Below are 9,543 nucleotides of genomic sequence, written 5' to 3'. Positions count from 1 at the left end.
ATTTACAATGACAGCCTAGGAACAGTGGGTTAACTGCCTTGTTCAGGGGCAGAACAACATATTTTTACCTTGTCAGCTAGGGGATTCAATTGCCGGTTACTAGTCCAACGCTCTAACCACTAGGCTACCTGTCGCCCCACTAGGCTACCTGATCAAGAGCCTCACATACAGTATATCGTTTGGTCATTGTTCTGCCACAGAATGAATTGTGAGCAAGGCCTCAAAAAAACTTTATATACCAGAGCTGCGAGAAAAGTTCTATATATTATTGAAACAATGTTGCGATTGTTTGTGAGAATGCCAACAGGTGTGTTTCCCGTGGAGGAAAGATTCTATTGGGAAAGGTTCCCGTGGGGGTTGCCATGGAAGCCAAGAAGGGGAGTGAGGTGTGTGTGTTTTCAAACACACATGAATGTGGGGGTCTGGGAGAGGAAGTGTGTCCATCTGATGAATGGGCATGTGCCTGAACTCAATTTTATACACTAATTGTAGTCTCACCCATTCATTTCTAACGACTGGTCATTTTTGACCGGGAACACCACAGGTGTACAAAAGTTAAATAAAACCCCCAAAATGTAATGAAAATCATCCAAATGTATGTTGTGTGTTCAGATGCCCTGTGTGGACAAAGTCATGGAACCTTATGACAATCAGATTAAATGAACGACACGTTTTAGAGAGAAAACTTCAAGAATGAAAATTGGGGACTTTTTCCCACCACTGGTAAAGACTTTGTTCAAATACTCTTATTATAATGTTATACTGCTATTATAATGTTATTACAACGGTCATTATAAAGTTACTATACTGTTATTATCAATTTAATAAACGAAACATTGATGCTGTATCTGCGCGGAATTATATTGTCAGTTTCCTTCCATTCCATCAGTTACTGCGCCTGCGCCTCTCGAGCCGTAGCCTGCTGCAGGCGCGCTCGCTGATTGCGGCAGTGGCAAGCCTCTCTCTGCTAAATAATAACTTTTTTTTTAATTCCCGCATGCCGTTTTGTTTTCTTTTATAAATTTCAAGTGCAGTCAAATCATAGTCTTAACCGACATGGGCTATCGTCGATCCAGTAGGTTAACCTAGCTAAAGGGGTGGATGGTTATTCAGAGATTATACGCTCCTCATCATCAAACGGTGGGTACTCCGCTCCGGCGTCATGCACAGCAACACAGCCAGGGATGCAGCGTTATATCAATGCATATAGAATTAAGCCTACTTGTTAAACCCCCCCGGACCAAACCCACCCTCCCCCCAATGAGAATATCGTCGTGATGGCTGATGAAGATGGACAACAACAACCTGGTCAGCTGAAGCCCAACTCGGTATTGGGCTCTCTTCCAACGCTAGTACCAGGACTCCAGGGCCCTGAGGCCAATGCGTTGCAGTACAAAATTAAGAATTCAATTTGGTAAGACATGTAGCAATGCAATGGCCAATGCACACACACACTATACACACTTCACTCGCTTATAAATTAGCCACGGTGCTGCACAGGTACAACATGATGACAGATCAGGAACTCGCTCTCATTTAGCTATTGGATTCGTTAGCTAATCAATATGTAGTTAGCTAATAGCTAACTAAAATGATGTGTTTTTAACTAGCTAGTAGTAGAATATTAATTGCGTTTAGTTTGTTAGCTAGCTAACTAGCTAATATTGGTCATCTCTCCTTGCTAGGCTGTGGGGCTGGTTGTGAAATGATTGCTGCTAGTTAGCCTAGATAGCTAGCCAATTTTACAGACAGTGAAATAGCTGGCTGTACACACACACACTGTAGCTTGCTAGCTACAACATGACAACTAGCTAGCTAACATTGATAATGTAATGTGTGTGTAATAGGTAGCTAGCTACATGTATGCATGCATAGCCAAGGGAGGCCCAATGATAGTCATAAGACTGCAGTATGATTAGCCAGCTATATGTCCATGACATAAATTACCCATAATGCCATTGAATCCAGTGTTTGGGCACAACATGGACTGTTCCGTATTCTTGTTGATGAGACCTGTCCTAGATAGTAATACAACTACCTTGGCTAGGTGGGATATCCACCACGTTGCTTAGGCCTATCATATCTTGTCATATTCTGTCACATCCTATCACATCCTATCAAATCTTATCCTATCATACCCCTATCATATCCTATCATATCTTGTCATATTCTATCATACCCCTATCACATCCTATCATAAGTGAATAGGGTGTAGGTAGGCCATAGGGCCTCGGGGTCTCCTTCTAGATTCTATTGCTATGATGTAAACGCAACATGCTGTTGTGTGGAATTGAGGGCTTGTACTGACCTGAGAACTTGTTTGTTATGCTACTGCCTTTTTCCACTGTCTCTCTCCCTTTCTGTCTCCCCCTTCTCTCTCTCTCTATTCCCCCCTCTCTCTCTCTCCCCCCTCTCTCTCTCTCTCTCCCCCCTTCTCTCTCCCTCTCTCTCTCTCTCTCTCCCTTTCTGTCTCTCTCTTTCTCTATTCCCCCCTCTCTCTATTCCCCCTTCTATCTCCCTCTCTCTGTCTCTCCCCCCTTCTCTCTCCCTCTCTCTCTCTCTCTCCCCCCATGTCTCTCCCTCTCTCTTTCTCTCTCCCCCTTTCTGTCTCTCTCTTTCTCTATTCCCCCCTCTCTCTCTATTCCCCCTTCTCTCTCTCTCTCTATTCCCCCTCTCTCTCTCCCCCCTTCTCTCTCTCTCTCTCTCTCTCTCTATTTTTCTCTCTCTCTCACTGTAGCAAATCTGTCCAGTCAAAAGTGGACAACATATTGGTGAGTAGTTGTGATCGTCATAGATAGATATCAGTTTATGTCTTAGATGCAGAGTGAAAAACAAGACTTTAGACTAGTTCAAAGGTGCCGGGAATCTACCGGAATGCACCAATTTAGTGATCATTTCGATTTCCTTGTGTCTTTTTGAAGAATGTGGCAGAGAAATACCAGAAATTGCTAGTACAACTGTGTTTAAGTAACAACTTTATTTAAATGAGGTATATACCGCAGGTATAATGCGGGTTATAAGCATGTAGTTATGAGCCTTCATAGTAATGTCATAAGGCTGATAAGCTATCGAGGTTTGGGGTCAATTCCATTTAAATTCCAATTCAGGAAGGACACTGAAATTTCAAATTCTTTTCAATGAGGACATTTTGGTATTGGAATCAGAGTTTTGTTTACTTTGTGGATTCACTGGAATTGAAATGGAATCGACCCCAAACCCTGAAGGGATCACTGAATGTGTTATTATTATTACTACTATATCTACAGTAGCTTGTCTGTGTCAACATAGAGAGCATGACAGTCTGTCTGGTCTGTTCATCCTGTCACCGCGGGCCCGTGTCTCAGAGTAATGAGTGCTAAGATCATGTCTCTGGTCTGGTCTGGTCTGGTGTTGGCTTGATAATGTTACGCTGTGTCATTATCATACACAAAGTCTTAACCTGGGTCGTGTTCATCAGGGCACAACCATAGCAAAATGGTTTTCAACGAAATGCAAAAAAAACATTTGATTGTTATTGGACAAGTCCAGGTAGTTCCTTACAATGTCAGTCCATTTTTTTTTCTTTTTTCTCTTTGTGTGCTTAATGAACACAATCCTGGTAATAAGCCTTACTGATATGATGACCCATTTAATATGTATGACCTACTTGTGCCAATCATAATAGAATGAAAGCAGACTATAGCTAGCCTAAATTGTTTAGAAAAGACTGTGGCAGGCGGCTGCTGACAAGCAGGTTGTCACGCCCTGACCATAGTTTGCTTTGTATGTTTCTATGTTTTGTTTGGTCAGGGTGTGATCTGAGTGGGCATTCTATGTTGTATGTCTAGTTTGTCTATTTCTATGTGTTTGGCCTGATATGGTTCTCAATCAGAGGCAGGTGTTAGTCGTTGTCTCTGATTGGGAACCATATTTAGGTAGCCTGTTTTGTATTGTGGGGTGTGGGTGATTGTTCCTGTGTTGTCACCATACGGGACTGTTTCGTCTTCGTTTATTTTGTCAGTTTTTTGTTCTTTATGTTCAAGTATCCTTATTAAAATGGATACTTACCACCCTGCTCCTTGGTCCTCCTCTCTTTCTCCTAACGATGGACGTTACACAGGTTGTGGTGGAATCCAGTAAATTGCTATTTTATTCTCCGCTGATTGGCTGACAACTCTCATCTCATTCATAAGTATCGCTACCCTTAACAACAAAGAGGCAAATAGAGAAGGAAGTGATGACATTCATGAAAACTTTAGAAACCAATTGAAAAGGAGGTGGGGTGTCGTCTGTTGTGTAGTGGGAATCAAATACGTGTTGTCAGTGAGCCAGCAACATGTGTAGTGGGAATCAAATACAGGTTGTCAGTGTGCCAGCAACATGTGTAGTGGGAATCAAATACATGTTGTCAGTGAGCCAGCAACATGTGTAGTGGGAATCAAATACATGTTGCCAGTGAGCCGGCAACATGTGTAGTGGGAATCAAATACATGTTGTCAGTGAGCCAGCAACATGTGTAGTGGGAATCAAATACATGTTGTCAGTGAGCCGGCAACATGTGTAGTGGGAATCAAATACATGTTGTCAGTGAGCCAGCAACATGTGTAGTGGGAATCAAATACATGTTGTCAGTGAGCCGGCAACATGTGTAGTGGGAATCAAATACATGTTGTCAGTGAGCCAGCAACATGTGTAGTGTTTTGATTATCATGATAACCACATTTACATGACATTTTAGTCTTATCTAGAAAGACTGACATGTAACTGCCAAAGTAATGGAAACACTTGATTGAATGGTGGATACAAAGTATATTTAAAGCAGGTGCTTCCACACAGGTGTGGTTCCTGAGTTAATTGAACAATTAACATTCCATCATGCTTAAGGTCATGTGTAAAAAATAGCTGGGAAGTCGATGATTCTGGCTACCGTAGTTATGGCCCCGTCGGATGACAATGCCCCCCATCCACAGGGCACGAGTGGTCACTGAATGGTTTGATGAGCAGGAAAACATGAAAACCCCATGGCAGTCACCAGATCTCAACACTGTTGAACAATTCTGGGAGATTTTTTTTATTTAACCTTTATTTTAACTAGGCAAGTCAGTTAAAGAAAAAATTATTATTTACAATGACGGCCTACCGGGGAACAGTGTGTTAACTGCCCTGTTCAGGGGAACAGTGGGTTAACTGCCTTGTTCAGGGGAACAGTGGGTTAACTGCCTTGTTCAGGGGAACAGTGGGTTAACTGCCTTGTTCAGGGGAACAGTGGGGTTAACTGCCCTGTTCAGGGGAACAGTGGGTTAACTGCCTTGTTCAGGGGAACAGTGGGTTAACTGCCTTGTTTAGGGGAACAGTGGGTTAACTGCCTTGTTCAGGGGAACAGTGGGTTAACTGCCTTGTTCAGGGGAACAGTGGGTTAACTGCCCTGTTCAGGGGAACAGTGGGTTAACTGCCTTGTTCAGGGGAAAAGTGGGTTAACTGCCCTGTTCAGGGGAACAGTGGGTTAACTGCCCTGTTCAGGGGAACAGTGGGTTAACTGCCCTGTTCAGGGGAACAGTGGGTTAACTGCCTTGTTCAGGGGAACAGTGGGTTAACTGCCTTGTTCAGGGGAACAGTGGGGTTAACTGCCCTGTTCAGGGGAACAGTGGGTTAACTGCCTTGTTCAGGGGAACAGTGGGTTAACTGCCTTGTTCAGGGGCAGAATAACAGATTTATACCTTGTCAGCTCAGGGATTCGATCTAGCAACCTTTTGGTTACTGGCCCAACGCTCTAACCACTAGGCTACCTGCCGAGATACTGCGTTTTCCACCACCATCAACAAATCACCAAATTATGGAATTTCTCTTGGAAGAATGGTGTCTCATCCCTCCAATAGAGTTTCAGACACTTGTAGAATCTATGTCAAGGTGGATTGAAGCTGTTCTGGCTTGTGGTGACCCAACGCCCTACTAAGACCCTTTATGTTGGGGTTTCCTTTATTTTGGCAGTTACCTGTAACTACAAGCAGTACATTGGGGCGGCAGCGTAGCCCAGTGGTTAGAGCGTTGGACTAGTAACCGAAAGGTTGCAGGGTTGAATCCCCGAGTTGTAGTTCTTCCCCTGAACAAGGCAGTTAACCCACCGTTCCCTGGGAGGCTTTCATTGAAAATAAGAATTTGTTCTTAACTGACTTGCCTAGTAAAATATATATATATATTTTTAAAGTAGTACATTCAACTAAAGTAGGTAGTAACTGGCAACAGTGAAGCAGTACTACATGTTTTGTTTCCCCTCTACTACCTCTCATTTTACAGCAAGATGTTGAGAAGTTTACAGACGTTGAAAAACTCTACCTCTACTTGAAGTTGCCTTCTGGTCCCAGCAATGGCAATGATAAAAGGTAACTTCTTGTTTCTCCTTTTTCTCTCATTTATTAATAATAATATATATATGTCATGTAGCAGATGCTTTTATCCCAAGGAGACTAAATGTTTTGTGTGGGTGGTACCTGGAATCAAACCCGCAGTCCAGGCATCGCGAGGGCCTTGCTCTACCAACTGAGCCGTACAGAACCATTTAGCTGTACCTCATTGCACTTTGTAGCCTATATTTTATAATATACATACATATATATACATATATATATACATATACATACATATATATATACATATATATACATATACATACATATATATACATATATATACATATATATACATATACATACATATATATATATACATATATACATATATATACATACATATACATATATATACATATATATACATATATATACATACATATATATATACATATATATACTTTCAGAAATTATTCACTCCCCTTTGCCTTTTTACAAATTTTGTTGTTTTACAAAGCGAGATTCATATTGATTTCATTGTCATATTTTGTTAACGATCTACACAAAATACTCTATAAAGTCAAAGTGGCAGAAAAATTCTAACATTTGTAAAAAATAAATAAATAATAATAATAATTTTAAACATGAATAATAAAACAGTAATATATCTTTAGCAAATAAGTATTCAACCTCCTGAGTCATTACATGTTAGAATCACCTTTGGCAGTGATTACAGCTGCAAGTCTTTCTGGGTAAATCTCTAAGAGCTTTCCACTCTTGGATGGTGCAACATTTGCCTATTCTTTTGAAAATTCTTCAAGCTCTGTCAAATAGTTTTTTGATCATTGCTAGACAACCATTTACAAGTCTTGTCATAGATATTCAAGCAGATTTAAGTCAAAACTTTTAACTCGGGAACATTCACTTTCTTCTTGGTAAGCAACTCCAGTGTAGATGTGGCCTTGGATTTTAGGTTATTGTCCTGCTGATAAGTGAATTATTCTCCCAGTGTCTGGTGGAAAGCAGACTGAACCAGGTTTTCCTCTAGGATTTTGCCAATGCTTAGCTCCATTCCGTTTCTTTTTTATCCTGAAAAAGTCCCCAGTCCTTAACGATTACAAGCATACCCATAACATGATGCAGCCACCTCTATGCTTGAAAATATGGAGAGTAGTACTCAGTAAAGTGTTGTATTGTATTTGCCCCAAACATAACACTTTGTATTCAGGACAAAAAGGTAAATTGCTTTGCCACATTTTTTGCATTATTGTGCCTTGTTTTTTTGCATTACAAGTGCCTTGTTGCAAACAGGATGCATGTTTTGGAATATTTTTATTCTGTACAGGCTTCTTTACTTTCACTCTGTTATTTAGGTTAGTATTGTGGAGGAACTACAATGTTGTTGATCCATCCTCAGTTTTCTTCTATCACAGAAAGTCACCATTAGCCTCATGGTGAAATCCTTGAGCAGTTTCCTTCCTCTCCGGCAACTGAGTTAGGAAGGACGCCTGTATCTTTGTAGTGACTGGGTGTATTGATACACCATCCAAAGTGTAATTAATAACTTCACCATGTTCAAAGAGATATTCAACGTTTTTTGTTGTTGTTGACCCATCTACCAATAGCTGCCCTTCTTTGCGAGGCAATGGAAAATCTCCCTGGTCTTTGTGGTTTAATCTGTGTTTGAAATTCACTGCGCGACTGACGGACCTTACAGATAATTGTATGTGTGGGGTGTCATGTTAAACACTAATATTGCACACAGAGTGTGTGCAACTTATTATGTGACTTTTGTTAAGTAATGTTTTACTCCTGAACCTTTTTAGGCTTACCATAAGAAATGGGTTGAATACTTATTGACAATCCAGCTTTTTATTAGTAATTCATTTGTAAACATTTCGAAAAACATAATTCCACGTTGACATTATTGTGTGTAGACCAGTGACAAAATGTAATCCATTTTAAATTCAGGCTGTAACATAACAAAATGTGGAAAAAGTCAAGGGGTGTGAATACTTCCTGAAGGCACTGTATTCTCTCATTCCACTTTGTATCCTATATTTTATAATATATTCTCTCATTGCACTTTGTAGCCTATATTTTATAATATATTCTCTCATTGCACTTTGTATCCTATATTTTATAATATATTCTCTCATTGCACTTTGTATCCTATATTTTATAATATATTCTCTCATTGCACTTTGTAGCCTATATTTCTGTTTGTGGAGCAGGAAGTTACCAACTGTTATGGCCATTTTATTTTTGGGGTTTCCTGATATGTTTTTACCCAGCTGTTTTTTGATCACAAGCAGGTAGAGCGCTGCTACCCGATCCCGACAGGCCACGACATTATACATCCGGTTAGGGCCTATTTTTTTCATCAATAACTAGGGTACCGGCAGGGCTCGTTTAAAACTAAATTGATCAGTAACATTTTGAAGCTGAGCCATTCGCTCGTGCTCTGCTGCTGCTGCAGTACAGTCATATCTGACTAAGATCATTAACATGGTGTCAGAAGCGCTTCAGCCTCGTCAAATACAAGACAGAAGAGGTTATTTTTGTCCGAGTTGAGAGTAATGAAAAGTAGCTAACAGCTAACTGCTTTCTGGTGTCTCTTCGTTGAGCGGAGCAGAGCCCAAGCGGAGCCGTTGCTACGGTTACTCACAGACTCAGAGTCGCCATGAGCAGAGCGCATGCAGAGCGAGCTGCGCGCAGGGAGCTGGTGACAGACAGAGAGGAGCAGCTCATGGATTTACTAAAAAAGAGGAAGTTATTTCGGATTTCGGGCAGAGTCCTTAAATTTGGCAGAAGTAATCAGGCCTGGGTAGGTAGGGCCTGAACTTCCCAGGCATGGGTGGGCGGGGGCTTAAAATGAATGCCTGTGCAGGGCTCTACAAGCAGGATGTATTCATTCGACTAATATTTCAGGTCATTTTGGGAAAAAAACTTTCTCTACAATTCCTTTGCATCAATATTCAACACTGCAGTCTCTGTATTGTGATCTGATGCTTATGACTGCTCATATAATGTTTATTCGTACGATTATGAAGCGCTACTAGTATAATGATTGATTTGCTATTATATCCAGCTTTCCGTGTTCTTAATTTGTTACTCCATCTTTATCTGTTTGTCCATCCATTACCTCAACTCTTCAACACTGCAACATCACTAGGAATGAGAACCAGAGAGCCTCCACTCCTGGACTATGGTACTT

Source organism: Salvelinus namaycush, chromosome 21 (assembly GCF_016432855.1).
Source record: "Salvelinus namaycush isolate Seneca chromosome 21, SaNama_1.0, whole genome shotgun sequence".
NCBI classification, from domain to species: Eukaryota; Metazoa; Chordata; class Actinopteri; order Salmoniformes; family Salmonidae; genus Salvelinus; species Salvelinus namaycush.
Note: the sequence above shows the minus strand (reverse complement) of the source record.